The 17,472-nt window shown below is 46.1% G+C and overlaps 1 protein-coding gene across 1 annotated transcript in view; it reads left to right on the top strand.

Annotated features, from left to right (window-relative positions):
- LOC138491177 (prohibitin-2-like) overlaps positions 1-17,472 on the top strand; it is a 424,112-nt gene that overhangs the window by 45,341 nt on the left and 361,299 nt on the right. The window lies entirely within an intron of this gene.

Here is a 17,472-nt window from a genome sequence, read left to right on the forward strand (position 1 = left end):
GCCATTGCAGAATTCTTTCAGTTGAATGTGGGATCGGTATCCAGACCCAGTGTCATGGGAGACTTTCAAGGTCTATTTACGGGGATGGTGCATGTCCCAAGAGGGAGGGGTCCTGAGGAGCATTCGCGAGGCGAACGCCCACGTGGAAAAAGATATCAAAAGTATGGAGCTCATCCAAGAAAAATAGAACTCCCCCCCTCGCTACAGTCTGAGCTGTCGATGAAAAGACGAGAAATCTGCTCATTAATGGATAGAGAGGAGAGGTTCTTAGGGGACCCGGTGCTGGCAGGAAGGTATGATGAGGGAGATCGTCCAAGCAGAACCCTTGCCTGGGTCATAAGACAGGAGAGTCGCCTGGAACCTATATTAGAAGTAGAATCCCCTGGGGGAGAGGCAATTGGGGATGTGGTGGGGATAAATGGGTTTTTTTGTCAGTTTTACAAGAAGCTGTACACTGCCGATAGTTTGGGCGCACACAACGCCATCACCCAGTACCTGGATAGGGTTGCCCTGGGCTGGCTTGTTTCAGAGGTTGGGATGCTTCTTAATGACCCCCCACGACAGAGGAACTCTGCAGAGTGATGCAGTTTCTCCCAAATGGTAAAGCCCCCGGAACAGACGGGATTACAGCTGACTTATACAAAGCTTTCCCGGATTTGCTTGTCCCCCATTTATGTCACATGTTTGAAGAGGCAGCCTCCTCCGGCGTTCTCCCAGAGTCCACTCGGACTGCCTTGATTAAGGTACTTCTTAAACCCAACAAGGACTCTAGACAATGTTCATCATATCGCCCATTGTCTTTGATAAACACAGACAACTAAATTTTGTCCAAACTGCTTGCAGACCAACTTTTCCACCCACATGTCTGCCTTGATCCTCCCAGATCAAGCGGGATTTATCCCTAGTCGTTCAACACAGAAAAATCTGCGTAGATTATTCACTTTAATGCATAATGTGAACCCGGAGGTCCCTATTGCTGTGGTAGCCCTGGACGCGGAGAAGGTGTTTCTGTTGAGTGGCCTCTTCTGTTCGAAGTCCTTCGTATGGGCGCGGGCACCACATTTCTCCACTGGGTCTTACTTCTCTACGCAGCCCCACGCGCCCTGGTATACACAAACGGGCTTCAATCCACGCCCATCTATCCCACCTGAGGCACCAGGCAGGGATGTCTCTTTTCCCCTCTATTATTTGCCTTGGCTATCGAGCCGGTGGCTTGCATCTTGAGGGAGTTTCCTTCCCATCGAGTTGTGACTATCCGTTCCTGTGTATCCATGGTCTCCCTCTACGCAGATGACATGTTATACAAAAAACACCCTTGGTCTAATTTCCAGCCGGTGATGGAGGAAATATCCGCTTTTGGGGCCATCTCTGGTCTACAAATTAATTGGTCTAAATCTGAGGACCTTCCACTCAGAGCTGGGGTCCTACCTCAAGATGTTGGGGAGGCCTCTGCGTGGTGTCCATAGGGAATTCGGTATCTGAGTGTCGGAGTGTCCACGTCCCCTACTGTTCTCTTTGCAGAGAACTACGCCTCGGCCCTGCACCACATGGAGCATAGGGTGGATGCGTGGATCCAACTCCCTCTGTCCCAGGTGGCCCGCATCTCTATCTAAAATGGTCATCCTACCGAAAATAGGTATGGCCCCCTATGTCCTTTTGGAAGCGTGTAAGGGCACTGATGTCCAGGTTGATAAGGGCAGGCAAGCATCCCTGTATATCTCTACGCACATTGTGGTGTTCTTATGCGCAGGGTGGGCTAGAGGTTCCCAATCTCTTTCTCTATTATCTTATTGCCCAGATCCAGTACCCAATTTGGTGGTGGTCCCCTACGAATAGCTGTCTCCATTCCCAACTAGAGGGCAATCGCCCAGACTGACTATCTGAAGGGCTTCCTCTGGGCTGTCCGTGAGCATCATGTGAGGGCGGAGGTTCAACCCATAGAGACCATGTTGAGGGCTTGGGATCGGCTAGCGAAGTGGGCAGGATTGGGACCATGGTACTCTCCCATGATGGCCATATTCAGGGTCCCTTACTTTCGAATACATTTTCATTCAGCACTTCAGGCCTGCAGATCCATACGTTGGGTGATTTTGCGCTGCATGGCAAATGCATAACCTGGGAGGAACTTACCTCTAGGGGCGATTGGTCTCCGCTCACTATGCTACTGTACTTCCGCCTTCGGGAAGTATTGAGATCTAGATGGCCTGATTTTCCTTTGGCTCCTGCGATCTCCCCAATTTCGGAGTATGTTACTAATCCGATAACCACTAGAAGAGTGGTTTGTCTCTTGTATGGGTTGGCTCGGTCGTTGGTGTCTCCCTCAGCTTCCCAATATAAGGCTAAATGGGCAGGCAACTTAACATGTTTTGCACATACTCAGTCCAAGGCGATCTCTGCCAACAATAGGCATCGCTTGACCCATTATAAGTTCCTACATCAGGCGTATTACTCCCCCTCCCCCCTCACTGCATAAGCTATTCCCACACAGGTCCCCGAACTGCAAGAGATGTCAACAGACCCTGGCCGACTTCTTCCATGTGGCTTGGCTTTGCCCTCTTATTCAAATTTTCTGGACGGCCGTGGCAGAGGTCATGGAGAAGTTAGTGGATGTCCCGATCCCTTTCACTCCTGAAACTTGGTTGTTGGTGGACATGAAGTCTGGCAGTGATAAACGTTTGCTTGGCAAGGCCTCGGCGGCGGCAAGATCCCTCGTGGCGCGCTCGTGGGGGACAACCACAGCTCCCACCGTACAACACTGGCTGAATCTTATGTCGATATGTGAACGGAGAGAAACACAATATAATCAGACGCTTACTCTTAATAGTAGACCCAGAGACTATTGGATGTCTTTCAGGAGCTATATATCGGATGAACAGAACTGTGTGAGCACCTCTTCGTCCCAAGGGGCTCTGGAGAACGCCCTGGCATTGCCTTGAAAGGCCACGACCACTATGATGGAACATTCACTGGGTTCCTCTGTTTTTTGGTGTGGAGCTGTTTGAGGGTTACGCCCTCTACTGTAAACTGAACACTTCGTGTTTTTTTTTGTTTTTGTTTTGGTGGTTTTGGAATTGCGACAGAAATATGTTGATGCCTTATGGTGATATGCCTGCATGACTCAGAAGGGGCTGGGAGGGGGCGGGGGGGTTGGGGTGGGAGATGTTATGTCCCATAAGGGGGTTCTGTTGAATGGTTTTTGTATTGTAAAAGTTAATAAACAGTTAAAAAAAAAAATTGATTCCCCTGCTAAGAATGCAGTTTCCAGGTTAGCTGCAAGACGAGCGAGCACCCCTTGGACCTGGGACACTGGCTTGAGCATTATTCCCTGGTTGGAATATGGATTATGACAATATTAAAAGATGCTCTTGAATATTCACTAGGATTAAGATCTGGTCCATTAATCTTTGGAACACTGCATGCACCCCATGGAAAAGGGTTTCTGTTATGTATTTTTTCTTTCTCCATCTTTAGGATGCGGTGGCACCTGGGTCTATCGCTTTGGCAAGGTCTAACATGCTGATGAATTTGAATTGACAATACCCTCCAGGGGCCGAAATAAGGGTTTGTGGAGCAGAAGCTAAAAGCTCCTGGGTATTCAGCATCACTCTCCAACTAGTGGCTAACTTTGGGGAACTCTGAGCTAGTACATAGTGGGTTGGTCTTGTTTCCACAACCTATGGCCATTAAATATGGCATATTAAAGTTAAAATATGTTCTAATGCTCCTTCAAATTCCCTAAAAAACAAGTTTGGGGGTGTGCTGATGCAATGACTTGATATTGCTTCACCTGGGTTTTTTGGAGAAAATGCCATGGAACGCACTAAGGAAGGTCTGTTAATCTTTTCCTTGTGCTTCCATGTGATCCTCTGGAATTAGGCAGAACATTGAGGTCCCTGGTTCTTTGTAGTCTTTCTTATTTCTTAATGTACATGGTAGGCTGAGTTTCCTTTCCTCTTCTCTATTGCTGTACCTTTTAATCGGATCACTTTATAAAACATTGTTTTTTTCTTTTGTTGACCTGGTGGGTGAATAGTTTGTTTTTAAGGTCAAAGAGGAAAACGCCAGATAAGTTCCTGTGGTCATTCTAATGGCAATCGGGGCAAGACACCATCCCAACTCTGACTGTCTTGATCAATAAAGTTCCTGTATGCTTTTTATGGGGGTTTGGGGGGGGGGCATTGTTGAACCTCTCAACATGGATGTTACTCTGGGCGTGGAATGCAACCTATTCATGGTATTGATAAAAGGTGCCACATTTCCCTCCTGGAACGTTGTGCTACTGTCAGGCAAACGTTCTCCTCGAAATCCAACTGGAGTAAATTAGAGTATTACTTTCAGCATGTTATGGGTGATATTTGTGTATAACTAAACACTTCCAGTTGAAAAGATGCGTAGTCCAGTATGATGATACAACCCACTTTTCAAGGGTTTTAGCGGTTTGATCAACTCCATTGTAGGTTTTGCACATCTGCTGGTATCTCTTTAATATATTGGAAAGCACTTTATGTATTGTCTTAGCAGGGTGCAAGACTTCTAATTTGAAAGGTACTAGAAAGACAAAACCTCAATTCTATACACATAAACAACCACCCATTTCCTACTCGCAACGGTCAAATATCACTAGCCAGTGGTGAGTTCAAATTGTTTACCCTGTTGCCAGTTCCAAACTGTGCAGCGTTAAGGTGCACGGGGGCCAGGTGCATTACACATTACAAGTCTGTGCAATGTTACGAATCAACAGTTGCCATTAAGGTTGTCCTCTTTAGCATCTAGTTCTACCCTATATGGGAGGCCTCCGTTTTCACTGGAAAAAGGTCTGCTTATTCTTGTTGACAAGTTTAAAGGTCTGCTTCAGCTTGATCTAGAGGTTCTATTACATTGATCATATTGTAGCAGGTCTGTTCACAAGTTAATTTGATCTACTCATTACCATATCAAATTTTATTGCAGATCCCCAAGATTGAATAACGAAAACCTAATTTCCCCGATAATAATTCATGACCCCAGCTCCTACGTCAATTAAGATCTTTAAGGCAGACCCGGATCTGGGTATGATGCTCCCATAGCAACCTTTAGACCTCATGACCTGGAGATTCATCGTTGCCTAGTGCCAGGATGGTGTACTTGTAGGCTCTGTGCAGATCTCATCCTAATCCTCATTCCTTTTCTGACCCTCTACTACTGTGGTCTTTGTACTGTGGGGCTGGCCCCCATGAGGGGGCTCCAACGGCTATACAGGGGTCGCGAGGCTGTACAAAAAGGGAATAGGAAATGTATGGACACTCGCAAGTGTAAGCTTCCGCCTTTGAAATTAAATACAGTTGGGATTGCTGCAGTTGTCTGGGCTGGGGTGTGGCACTGCCCGACTTCACAGAATAAATCACTGACACTCTTGTGCTCAGCTTGACCATAATTAAAACATTTGGAAATCTTTTTACAAGGTAAACTAATGACCATATTTTTCTGTGATATCTTTCATAATACAATATACTGGCATTCTAAGGATTGTAGTAAACAAGAAGTTGATCTTTGAAATGTACTTTTATTCCAGTCAAAAACAGTCGCTGTAGCCAAAGCCAACACGTGTTTCAATCCCTACATAGGTCTTTTTCAAGGCTGTTGCACAGTAATACTAATACTAATTAAAGAATGTCCAAACGTGTTACAAAGCAGTAGAACAAGATGGGAATAGGACAATGAGGAAGACAAAAGATACACATGTGCAATTTTGTGCTTTCAATTCAAGAGAGGGAGAAAGAGGGAGAAAAATTAGTCCGATGCCATGCCATGTAATTTAAGAAATCACATAAACATGATCAAATGATATCCAATTAGCCTGACATGCGAAGTATGAAAAATTAAAATCTTTGGTAAATCAAATGGAATATGAGATTCAAAGAATGTATTTGTAAGATTGATTAGAGCTCCAATCAACCTTATAGTCTGAGTGCCACGTTTTGGTAAACCTGAAGAAACTATCAACGTGTGTAAACAGAAGAAATTAAAATGAGTTGGAAACTTATTGGATTCCTGGCGGGATCTTACCTAGATACATTTTCCAAAAGCAATGTGAAGAAACATGTTCTAAGAACTCAATGATCATTTGGAACTAATTATAATTTCTGTCCACAAAGCACCGAATTCAGAGGTCATTTGAGAAGAGGACTAAACAGCACATTGTGAAGGTCTAAAATAAGTATCAAAAAGTACTAGAAGATCAATAAAATGGACTTGTCTCGAATAAGTGACAATTGTTAATCGATGGTCCATATACATTTGCATTATAAGTTGTACATTTTCTAGAAAGAAAGATTAAGGTGCAGGTTCCTGTCAAATCTACCACAAGAAGGTGTTTTTTATTTATTCATGAGGCAGTCTAGTTAATGTGGGGAAAAAGAAGATTGGTGAATGTGCTCATCCTGGCCCTGTTTGGCTGAAACGCCACTGCTACCAAATTTTGCATGGATTCCTCATTTGTCTGGGGAAAGATTATAGTCTGTTTGGATGCAAAAAATGTACTCCATAGACACCCTCATTTAAGGTTGCTCACCCTGATTCACTACAGTAGGTAGTAGGAGGCAACATTTCGAAAATGTTTCTGAAGTAAAATGTTCGAGTTCGAAACTGTTATTTTTAAAGGGAATAAGTGATTTTATTTTTTATCATGCCACTCCAAAGATGGGAAATGGCAAGGTTAGAGTTTGCTTAATTTCAGTCACAAGAAGAGAGCACAATCAATTTTTCTTGGACATTTTCTCAAATGTGCTGAAGCCATTAAGTGACTGAAATATGCCGCACAAACATCACTTGGAAAAGCTCCATCTGATGCAAAGCGACAATCAATATCAAGAGCTTCTGAAATACAACAATAAACAGCAGCACGACTTGCCGACACGAGCAACTTTCTACAGGGCAAATGAGATGCCAGAGCAAACTGAAGCAAGACTTGCTGACATGAGGACAAGAGCAACATCCTGCAGGGCACATGAGACACCACTTGATCAGGACACGGGCAATGTCGGGCGCCCCAGCTAGTAACCTATAAAAGAGAGTATGGTGTCTGCTTTAAATTTGGAATATAAGCAGTAATGGCATTTGGGGAGCGGGGGCCTGGCAACAATTTATTCGGGGGAGGGTGGGGGTGAGCGTAAAGTTTGTAGTATGGTGCTCTAGTGTGTGTGTAGACTCATGATGTAAGTTTGGCAAATTTTAGGGTGGGGCTTCTGCGGGTGCCAATTGTTGTCTGGGTGGTTTGATTAGGGTAAAACTCTTGGGTCTAGTCCGATTTTATATACTGCTCATAAGGCAGTTTAGGGCACTTGATATAAACTTTTAAACAGTGAAATGAAAGTTGAACAAAACTTTTAGTGTAAATGTAAGGTAGTCCAGGTTGGCTTTCATGTTGTCAGGATCCTGTTGCCTTGGTTTGATTTCAAGAGTGTTGACACAAAAGGGGTGGCCAAGCAACCCAGCACTGTAAAGGCAGCTAACTTCTTAAGCGACCTCACTGTGTTCTAGCAATCTAGAAAAACTGAAGCAAATTGAATAAAAGCTGCTGTAAAAGGCATATTGGACTCTGGGGGGCTTGTTTCTTCTCTTGGCGTACTGAAAGAGGACAGACGTTTCCATCTATTCTTACCTCAAAAAAATTGGATCCTTGGTCTGTGCTGTTGGGCCACGTGTCTAATGAAAATGAGAAAAAGGTCATTGTTTTTTTTTTTTTTGTGTTCCTTCTATTTCTTTTTTATTTTTTTTCTTTTACTTGGGACGAAGGATTTGTAACTTTTATTACACAGTGCCAATGCCCCAGAAGTAGCTGTCTACACATCTCGTTCACAACTACTTCGACATGTCTATCATCGAGTAAAGTATTTTGGTAATTCCGTCACTTTATTAGCCAATACTCTAGTTGTCAAATTCTCATTCAAATGTAGTAATCCACTAGGGGACACTAAGAAGACTTACTAAGGAAGGGGGTGATGTGTGTTAGCCACTCTCCTCATCTAGTACAACATAGGTGTGTGGTTAAGTGTCACTGCGTGTGTCTACCGGTTTCAGTGGCTGCTCGGATAGTGGCACTTTCTTCAGAATTTTTTTTTATACAGAACTCTAGCTAGTATAGTTTTTTTTTTTTTTTTTTCGTGCTACAGTGAAGACTTTACTTAAAACATTGTGCAAATCAGAAAGATCTCCCCTTATTACTTGAAAGATTTTCGATTTTGGACAGTTTTGTTATCCTTTTTTAGTGCACAAGGTGTTGTGGTGATGGTAACGGGTACAGAGTTTTCTGTTGTCTGCACACAATGTAAACGTCTGGCTTTTACGCGAGATTTTAGAGTGCCAGTATATTTATTGCTTTTGGTTGTACGCCCAAACCCTTGGGTATCACGGCGTAGGTTACAAGGAGACTTGGTGCTTAGTTTTTACATCATTGAATCTTGGTGAACATATATGCAGACTTACCCAATCTTTCTCCTTTCCAGATACTTAACGAGTTCTGATTCCTGTGGCTTGTTCATCGTGCTGTCACAACACCCATGCAACACTTTTGGTCAATGTGGCAGTCTCTTGAATCCTGCTGGCTTCCTCTCTTTCTGTTTCTCCACTCCCTTTACGAGTTCCGACTTTAAGCATATGTCTCCTGGCTCTCTGCCTTAACCTGGTTCATATGGTCACATCATCCACGTCTTTCGCTCTACTCCTGGTTGTGTCCGGTTCTAACAACTCGTGTCTCTCCCTCCCATCCCGTTCTGGCCTTCCCAGTACAGGGTTTGAAATTGAGGGGAGCTGGGAGCTATTTAGCTTCCGCTTGTAGCCTAGAAGAACCTGGTTAGTGACACCAACAGCTACCAGGAGCAACTTGACTCCCCAGGCCAACTGATGCCGAACAAACACACCTGTGTGAATTTAACTGTGTGTTTGGTACACTCTATAAACAGTGGGGCACATCCAAATGACACGAAAAGCAGAAGGGGTCACAAATGAGGGACAAAATGATAGCTTTGCATCTGATGAAAGTTAGATTTGCAAAACGCTGTGTACTAGCTCCTTGTTCCCCAGTGGCAGCTCCTGATAGCTGGTTAATGCTAGATGCACAGGAAGATGCCTTTTAACTCTCACTTATGAAATCTTAATTTAAATCCCTACAGTGTCATTCTGGCTGCTTTGCTCTGACACGGGTTCACCCTTCACCCTTCATCCTCACTGGTGCTTGATGGTTCCATATCCAACATCCATTTGCCTTTATCGCCTCGTCCCTCTCTGTAATCTCCATATTGCCTCCCTTGGCAGTACAGTGTAACTTGGGAGCACCTCTTTTACCCAATGTTACTCCTTGCCTCAGACTCCATGCTAAACAATGACTGCCCTCTTGTTTACCTTTGAATTTTCTAATCTTCTGTGGGCTGTGTCACTTAGCTTTGTGCAGTCCCCCGCCCTTTTATGTGGGGCACATGGTGCTGCTTGATAACAGGAGATCTGGGGGTCTCAGAGTTTGCTGCCTGTTCTCTCCCAGCCCATGTTGTCCATCAGCCAAGCTGGTAAATCGCTCTTGACTTTTAAGTTTGTTTATATTAAATGAGTGCCCCGTCTATTGCTTGCTGGGCAATAGGCTCCTCGCCTGTCACCTTAAAGACTTGCACTTCCTCATATTCACACCACTCAGCAAGAACACATGGGAACGTACATGGTGCCTTTTTTTCATTTCTCAAAGGTTATAAAAACCATGAGCATTGTATGGTAATGCCGGCAACAATATACAAAAACGCTGGATCCAGGACCTAATGGTGCCAATCTAGTTTCATAGTGAATCTCTTTATCAGATAGTCTTTACACCTGGTTTAGTACCATATTTAAATCCAGGTACTCGGGTTGTTTAATGTTGCATGGGTTTTGATGTTACCTGTGGGCGGACCTCATTCCAACACTTAGTGAAAGACTTCCCAGCCTCCACTTTCAATGGTGTGGGACTAAGCACATGACATGCTGAGATTTCTTCTCTGCTTTTGGGGAAACCCTACTTCCATGTGCCAGATTAACCCATAACAGATGCACTTTATTATTGTCTGGCTGCCATTCCTCTCTTCCCAGCCTCACTTTAAGCCCTGCCCCGACTCCATGTTGACTCTTCCTTTTAACTACTTGGGGGAGACAATGGGACTTCCATGATTAGTGTTTGTCATCCATGCAGTGGTTTTCCAACTCCTGATTCACATTTGCTTTAAATAATTTCACCCACATTGTTGGTCTGTTTATCAAGAAAATATTTTATCACACCACTGCTGCAGATGCAAAGAGGTCCTCTTAACTCGGATTAGTGGATTTCAGACTTTCGATTTCGCCTATAAACCACACGGACTGCAGTCAAAAAACATGGCAGACTTTTCAGAAATGTAAAAAATGTACACTTTGAAGTCAAGCAGATTCAAAAGCTCCAGAAAAAGGATTGTAACGCCAAATGCTTTGCATAGTCTGCCATCTTAGTGGTTGGCTCAGAGTATAAAAAAATTAAGTCGAAAAAGATGCATCAACAGGGGTCTTCCTGTCACACTATCCCTATCATGTACAGGTACCCATAATCCCTCATGTGTTGACAAATCTGATTCTTTTTCCTTTAAAAAAATGACCTCACCCCCTCTGAAATGACTCCCCTCCCCCCACCGCCATCCGTTAGTATCATGATTTGTAGCGAGAAAGACTCCATTGCTCGCAGATTGCTGAAATTGACAATGAGGCAGTTGAGCAAGGGATTCCTTAGAAATAGAAACGACTGCGACATGACAAGGTTCACAGTAGGAGAGCAGGGGATCTAAATTTATGGCTAAATATATCTGTAGAAGATCTATAGACATAGATCTTTTTACTTTTATGAAGGCCTGTCTCTACCCCCTTCTTTACACAACACAGGTTAGCGTTGGTCCCCTGAGGTGCTTATGGAGAACACACCATTTACATTGTCTTAGGTGCAACTCCAAATTCCCCATGAGAGAGACACAGGTCTACCTATGTATCACGCCGAAGACGGCTAACTGGCATGCCAGTTATTTCAACTGAAAACTGTTAATGGTGCTCTAAGCATTGGGCATTTTATGCCATATATGCGGTTTTGGAGACGACAGAGTCCAGCACTCTCACTGCGGATCTCGATATCTGGTGTTCGCAGAGGATGAGCCCGTCCCCCAACAGCCATACAAAGAGTTAAAGAGAAAACTACACAACAGCTTTTTTAAACAAAACGGACTACTCCGTCCTTAATGCACAGTCTATTTCAGCAGCATAAATGTTGAAACGCAAGATGCTCGTAGACCTCTCTGATTTCTGAGGAGGAATGAGAAGACGTATGGCCTGGGGAACAGTCATTCTGACCACTTCACGGATCAGAATGAGTTTGAGAACACTGCAGATTTGCAATACGAATTTCTGGATCAGGAACCTGAGGAATATTTTAATGCCTTCCCTGAATGAGGCATTCACCCCCCCCTCGCCCCCCCCAACCCCACCTCCTCTTAACCAACAGAGGATAACTTCCTCTATTCAGACCTCTTAGAGAGAGAGCTTCTGAAGAGTACATCTTCCCAGAGGAACCTGCTGAAGATGAAGACTTCATAGGGTACGTTCAAGAGGAGAAAAAGATGGTGGCCTATTGCATTCACTTACTATTAGCCATTGTAAAGAGGGTGAACCCATCGCTAGTTAAACCATTCTCCATAGAAACTGTCAACTCGAGGGTGGAAAAGAAATCCAAACCCTATCATTCAGACCAAATGTATATCGAGGGTCAACTGGCCCCAGACTACCTAGTCATCAAAGCCCATGATCATTATGGAATATTCACCCCAACCCCTATAAGGAAAGTAGGCGAATATATATATTTAGTAAAAAAGCAGCAACTAATGCTGCATACAACCAACGCATAGTCAACGCAACAGCACGGAAGTCAAGATGCAACCAGGCACAGTGGGATGACTTTGAGGACTTGTTTAAACATGTCCCCGAAGATGTGCAGGCCACTTTCAGAAAAATTATTGACCCGGAGAAAGTCAGCAAATGCTTGCATCAAAAACGCACTTGATGCAGCCGAAAAAGTAGGGCCAGAGACCCAGGCCACATTATTGGACTAACCCATAGAGGAGGCGTGCTTTTTTGGTAGACAAGTTGACAAGACTTTCGAAGAGCAAAGAAGGACCCTGACACACTGGGCCAAATGTCAGGCAGGTCTTCCCTCCAATCTAGAGGGGTAACAAATTTGCTGACAATCCTTCTTTGCCAACACCTTTGCTCAACCACATGGCCACCTTGCACAAAAGCAGGGCTCCAGTTGGTTTTCAGGAACCAACCTCTAGACAACAACATACATGTAAGCCTATTGGGGGGTTGGTGGGCAGGGAGGACAAGTCGCTAGAGGCGCGTCCTTCGCCTTAAAACAATGACTCCAGCATCCATGTCCCCTCAATTTCTTTTGTTCTATTACTCGCTGAAAACCTGACGGGCATTGGATGTGGAGACACGAAAACCATACAGACAGACAAGAACCTGGCTCAGAGGGGTCAGCTAAGGTAGGCGATAGATGAGCACGTTTCTTTCCAAGCGCAGATTGGGGTGGGGGCGTGGAGGAGGGAGGGTGTTCCAGGCAACAGATGCTATGTAAGAAAAAGATTTGAGCTTTTACTTGTTTAAGGCATGGGCAGCATAGTAGCATAGAGTTACTAGAGCAAAGTGTTTTAGCTGGTTGATGGATATTTAATCTTTTCTTTAGGTAATCTGGGGCTGTGTCATAGACTGCCTTGTGAACAACGGTGGCCATTTTAAATTGAATTCTGGCTTTTATAGGAAGCCAGTGGAGGGGCTTGTGGTGTGTAGTAATATGCTCACTTCGTGAAATTTGTTTTATGATCTGAACCGCATTATTTTGCACAACTTGCAATGCGTGAAGATTCTTTGTAGAGGTGGCATTCCCCCTGCCCCCCCCCTTGAGTATTAAAGAATGAGGAGCACAGCGGTCCATTTTATTTATTTAACCAGGCTTTTTATTGAGATTTTTAACCAACAAGAGACAAAGAAAAAGGCTTAAGCATTGTTCAAGGCACACTGCAGTACTGAAACATTTAAAATTAAACGAAAAAATCAAGCATAACCCAGGGGACCAGGGGAAAGGTCAGTCAGGTGGCATATTGGGACTGGGGCAGCTTCAGATCATACACCCGAGGGGCAGCTGCTGGGGTAGGCATTAGGCTAATGACTAATGATAACATTCGGGCCAAGAAACAGTTCAGATGGGCAGTGTTTCCTAAAGCGGACGGCGGAAATCTTCTCTGCGACAGCAATGTCCCAACACTTTGCCCCCCACATGGGGATTGCTGGGCCCTCAGGGTGTTTCCACAGTCTAGCTATTGAGCGACCAGAGCGAGTGCCTCTGGTTATCACGATCCTGGGGGAGCTGCAACCGTTTATTCAGAGTGCTGTGGTAGGGTGTTGGTAGTTTGCAAGTGTCTATTTCAGGAATTTCGGGCCAAAGCCGTAGTGCCTTAAGGTTTCTCCTATGTAACCCCAGTGCAGCATATGAAAGGCCTTGTGTGCGTCCAGTGATGGGACGGCCATGCGCTCCCCTTTTCTAGTTGCTGATTCAAGGACATCTAGGGTCTGCCTGGTGTTATCTGAGGTGCTGCGGCCTGGGATAAATCATGTCTGGTCCGGGTGGATCAGAGGCGGGAGGATTTTCACTAATCTGTGTGCCAGGAGTTTAGAGAATATTTTGGCGTCAGTGTTCATCAGCATGATGGTCCTGTATGACGAGCAGAGCGCCGGGTCCTTCCCTGGCTTCAATAGCAAGTCTGTTATAGACCCCTCCATTGAGGGGGTGATGCAGTTTGTCGAGAGAAAAGTGTTGAATAGGGTTGCCAGGTTGGGAGCTAGGATATGGACAGTGGGTGGTCAGTCCGTCGGGACCCGGGGCTACGTTTTTCAGGGAGTGGATGATCTCGGTCACTTCCTTCGTTGAGATTGGGAGTTCCATGGTGTCCAGCTGGGGATGAGGGAGGGGCCTCTGGGTGGATAGCATGTATTGGATTTGCACTTCTTGATCTGTCGGAGCACCTGACCTAATAACCCCGATGTATTCAGTCATAATTTCCAGTTTTTCCACTTCCGCACAACAAGGCTTGCCGCATTGGTCCTGGAGGATCAGAATGTTATTCCTGTAGTGTAGCTTTTTGAGCTCGATTGGCCTTGTTGCAGTTTAGAAAGTAATATTGCTTTGTTTATGCTAAGGAGCGGGCCGTACGATCTGCCAGGTGCATTTGAAGACCTTAATCTGTGAACTTTATCGAGCACGAGGGAGGAGTGAGTCATCGGGTAGTGTCGGGATAAAGCGGAAGAGGTCATTGACCTATCGCTCCAGGCCTGCGTCGGGCACTTTTGTGAATCCCTCTCAAGCAAATGTTGCGCCGAGAGCATCCGCCTGCTTGAGCTCGAGGGCCTGGCAACTGGCTTCTAATGCTGTGACTCTGTCTGAGCCCATCTATCTTGTAGCTGTGTTCGCAGAGGGTTGTTTCCGCTTCTGTTGTCCTCTCCTTCATCTCCCCGACACGCTTGTCCAGGACAATGATCTTGTTCATGACCTCCTCTGTTCCTCTCTGAGATTCTTTCGTAATAGCGGATAGCAGTTCTTGGAGATCAGACTTCGTAACCGCTTGCGCTGGAGGTCCAGGGTCCGTCGCCATGTGGGGTTTCATAGTGATAGCTTCAGCAGCTTCGGTGCGGTCAGCCCTCTTAGCTCTCTGTGGTTGAAGTTGACAGAAGTGCAGCAATGTCTGCCTGTTCGGTGGTCTTCAGGTGTTTAGCCATTGTGGGCAAGTCCCTTGTGTCTTGCTTAGATGGAGCAGAGGACCCTGGACCAGCCATATGGAGGGCTCAGCCGAAGTAGGCGACCTGGATCTTGAGCAACCATGAAGGGTCTGTGCAGCCTTCCCCCATATGTCCCCTTGCCCCTGCGTCTGGATTCTTTGCCTGGGGCGTAGGAATATGGGGGACCCGCTACTGAAAGTAATATGTGCCCCTTGGAAGAGTTCTGTGCACATTTGGCATTTGCGTGATGCCGAGATACGCCTATACTGGCTTCATGTAGGCACACGGTCAGCCGTTCAGAGACTCGGCATAATGCAGCGGCCCTTATCCTGTGGGGCTTCAATTCTAGTATGGATGCCGAGAGAGTCGGGACAGGGCAGCCAGAGCCGATCGCTGAGACCGTTGCCAGCTCAGTGATGCAGAAGTCGAAGTCGTTGTGTCCGCCGTCACAATGCAGTAAGGGGTGGAAGGCTGCAGCAGCAAATGGCAGGCTACCCCAGGCTGCAGAGCGTTTATGGGAGGCAGGGGTCCCCTGTGATTCCCCTCGGACCGTTCCCCCACTTTGAGGGTTGCCAAGGGGACTGCTTGCACTGCGTGGCAGGTGCTGCTTTATCTCGAGTGGTGGTGCGGGGGGCGATGCCTCGGGCGGGCATAAGGTGGGTCCAGCAGACAGGTCAGGCTGAGAAGTGCAGGGCAATCCAAATGTCCCAGTAGCGCAGAGGGGGCCCCAAGCGGTGCTAGGAGAGCAGGAGGAGGATCGGCTCTCACTGCGATGAGTTGGGTTGTGGAGGTCCAGGCGCCTGCCGGTGGTAGGGTCTGCGAAGCCGTTGATTTCTGCACTGCCCCCGATGGGGTTGAAGAATGCTTCCAGTGGAGTTCCAGTGCCACAGAAGAGCTGGATCACAGCTTCGTTGTCCCCAGTCCAACCAGGTGCTGATTGGCACCGGAGGTGCAGGTCGTACGCTATAGGAGGAGGCCAGCAGCCTCCCGGCTCCGCTCTGACCCGTGGAGACTCGGCCGAGAACACCCCCCAGCAGTAATGTTAAATCGTGAGTGCCGTTACACCCTCGGGCCAGTTGTAGTATGGCCCGATGTGTTTCCATTGGCCCTGGTGCTCGCGCCACCGAGGGCCACTGACAAGCTGCTGGGCTCAAGGTGGTCAGGATCGCTGGGGCTAGGTAGCCCGGACGGTGGGGATGACGGTCTGCGAGACTCCAGCCGGGGGTGAGAGGGTCCCCTCGGTGACAGTGCGAGTCCGCCAGTACTTGCTCCCGAGGCCCGGGATTGCGGCGTGTTCAGAGCCTGTGGTCGAGTCAACACAAAGACGCGGGTGCCATTTTGCTGCCAGACTCTTTACCCCGCATCACAGATCTGCAAACTGGAGGTTCTCACGGCATCCGAGTCGCAGAAAGCTGGGAGTTGAACAAAATGTGCCTCAGCTCGTGGGCTGCCGATCTATGTTTTGCTCCTTCAAAGACTAGGTTTCCCCGGTACATATTCCCTGGATGCGTGGCACAGCCGGGAGCTCTGAGCCCCTCCACACACATCTGTATGATCACGTACAGTGGAGAGCAGATATAATGGCCACTGCATTTCTGACAGTGGTGTATCCTTTGTCAGGGCACATCTGTCTCATGAAAAGCAAAATCAGCTTCCGTCTCTTGGCCTCCTGTTGAGATCTAGCTCTCCATGTAGTTAAAGGAGCCCTCCAAACATTAACATTTTTCTAGATCGCAGAACAGGACACCACTACACATGCGTTATCAGTCTTCTAATGACTGATATGGCGTTTGTGGTGTGTATCGGCGTCTTGTTCTGCAATCCAATATCTCAATACCCAGCAAGAAATCAATTTGAAGTCCTTATTGTTGGCTATTGTGTAGAACGTAAACGGGTGCATACGTTTACGTTTTGTGAATTTAGCCCTTTTACATTCCTTAATTACACCTCTATGTTGGTATGCAGGCTTTCGAAAGCAACCTGCTCTTGTAAATGTTCTAGGACGATTGTTTTGAAAATCTTTCCAGTATTTTGAGCTTTCTGAAATCAAAATCTTCTTTAAATATTCAGCAATGGCAGGGTTTAGAACAAATGATGCTAGAATTGTACCTGTAATGAGGGGGGAGGGGGGGGGCGTTGTGTTTGAAAATATACACACATCGTCACAGATGGCATCAAGAATTCCACCAACCTGGCGTTGACCAGGGGTGTTCCTGTCCCACTATCCCTATCCTATGTGCACAGGTTCTCATAATCCCTCACAGGCTGACTCCTCAGTATATTTTTCTGCCTGACACTTGTGAAGGTTGTGTATGTAATGGTGTGGTTTATTTTTTATGACATGTCCCGAACTCCTGCGGGGAGACAGGGAGGGCACATGTGCTACTAAACAGATATAAGCTTCAGCAAGTCGATTTAATGGTAAATATTTTTCTTCAGCTTTTGAATCTGCATAGTATAATGTGAATATAATTGGATGGCATTAGTAGTGTAGACCTGGGCAATGTTTGCAGCAGTGGATCAATTTTGGGAGATTAGATTTTCCAATGTTGGCTCTGTGGGGAAAGACTAGACCTTGTTCTCAGTGGCTGTTTAAAAACGAATTTTCAAATGAGTTGTGATATTGATGTC

Source organism: Ambystoma mexicanum, chromosome 10 (assembly GCF_040938575.1).
Source record: "Ambystoma mexicanum isolate Mex_15411 chromosome 10, UKY_AmexF1_1, whole genome shotgun sequence".
Taxonomy (NCBI): Eukaryota; Metazoa; Chordata; class Amphibia; order Caudata; family Ambystomatidae; genus Ambystoma; species Ambystoma mexicanum.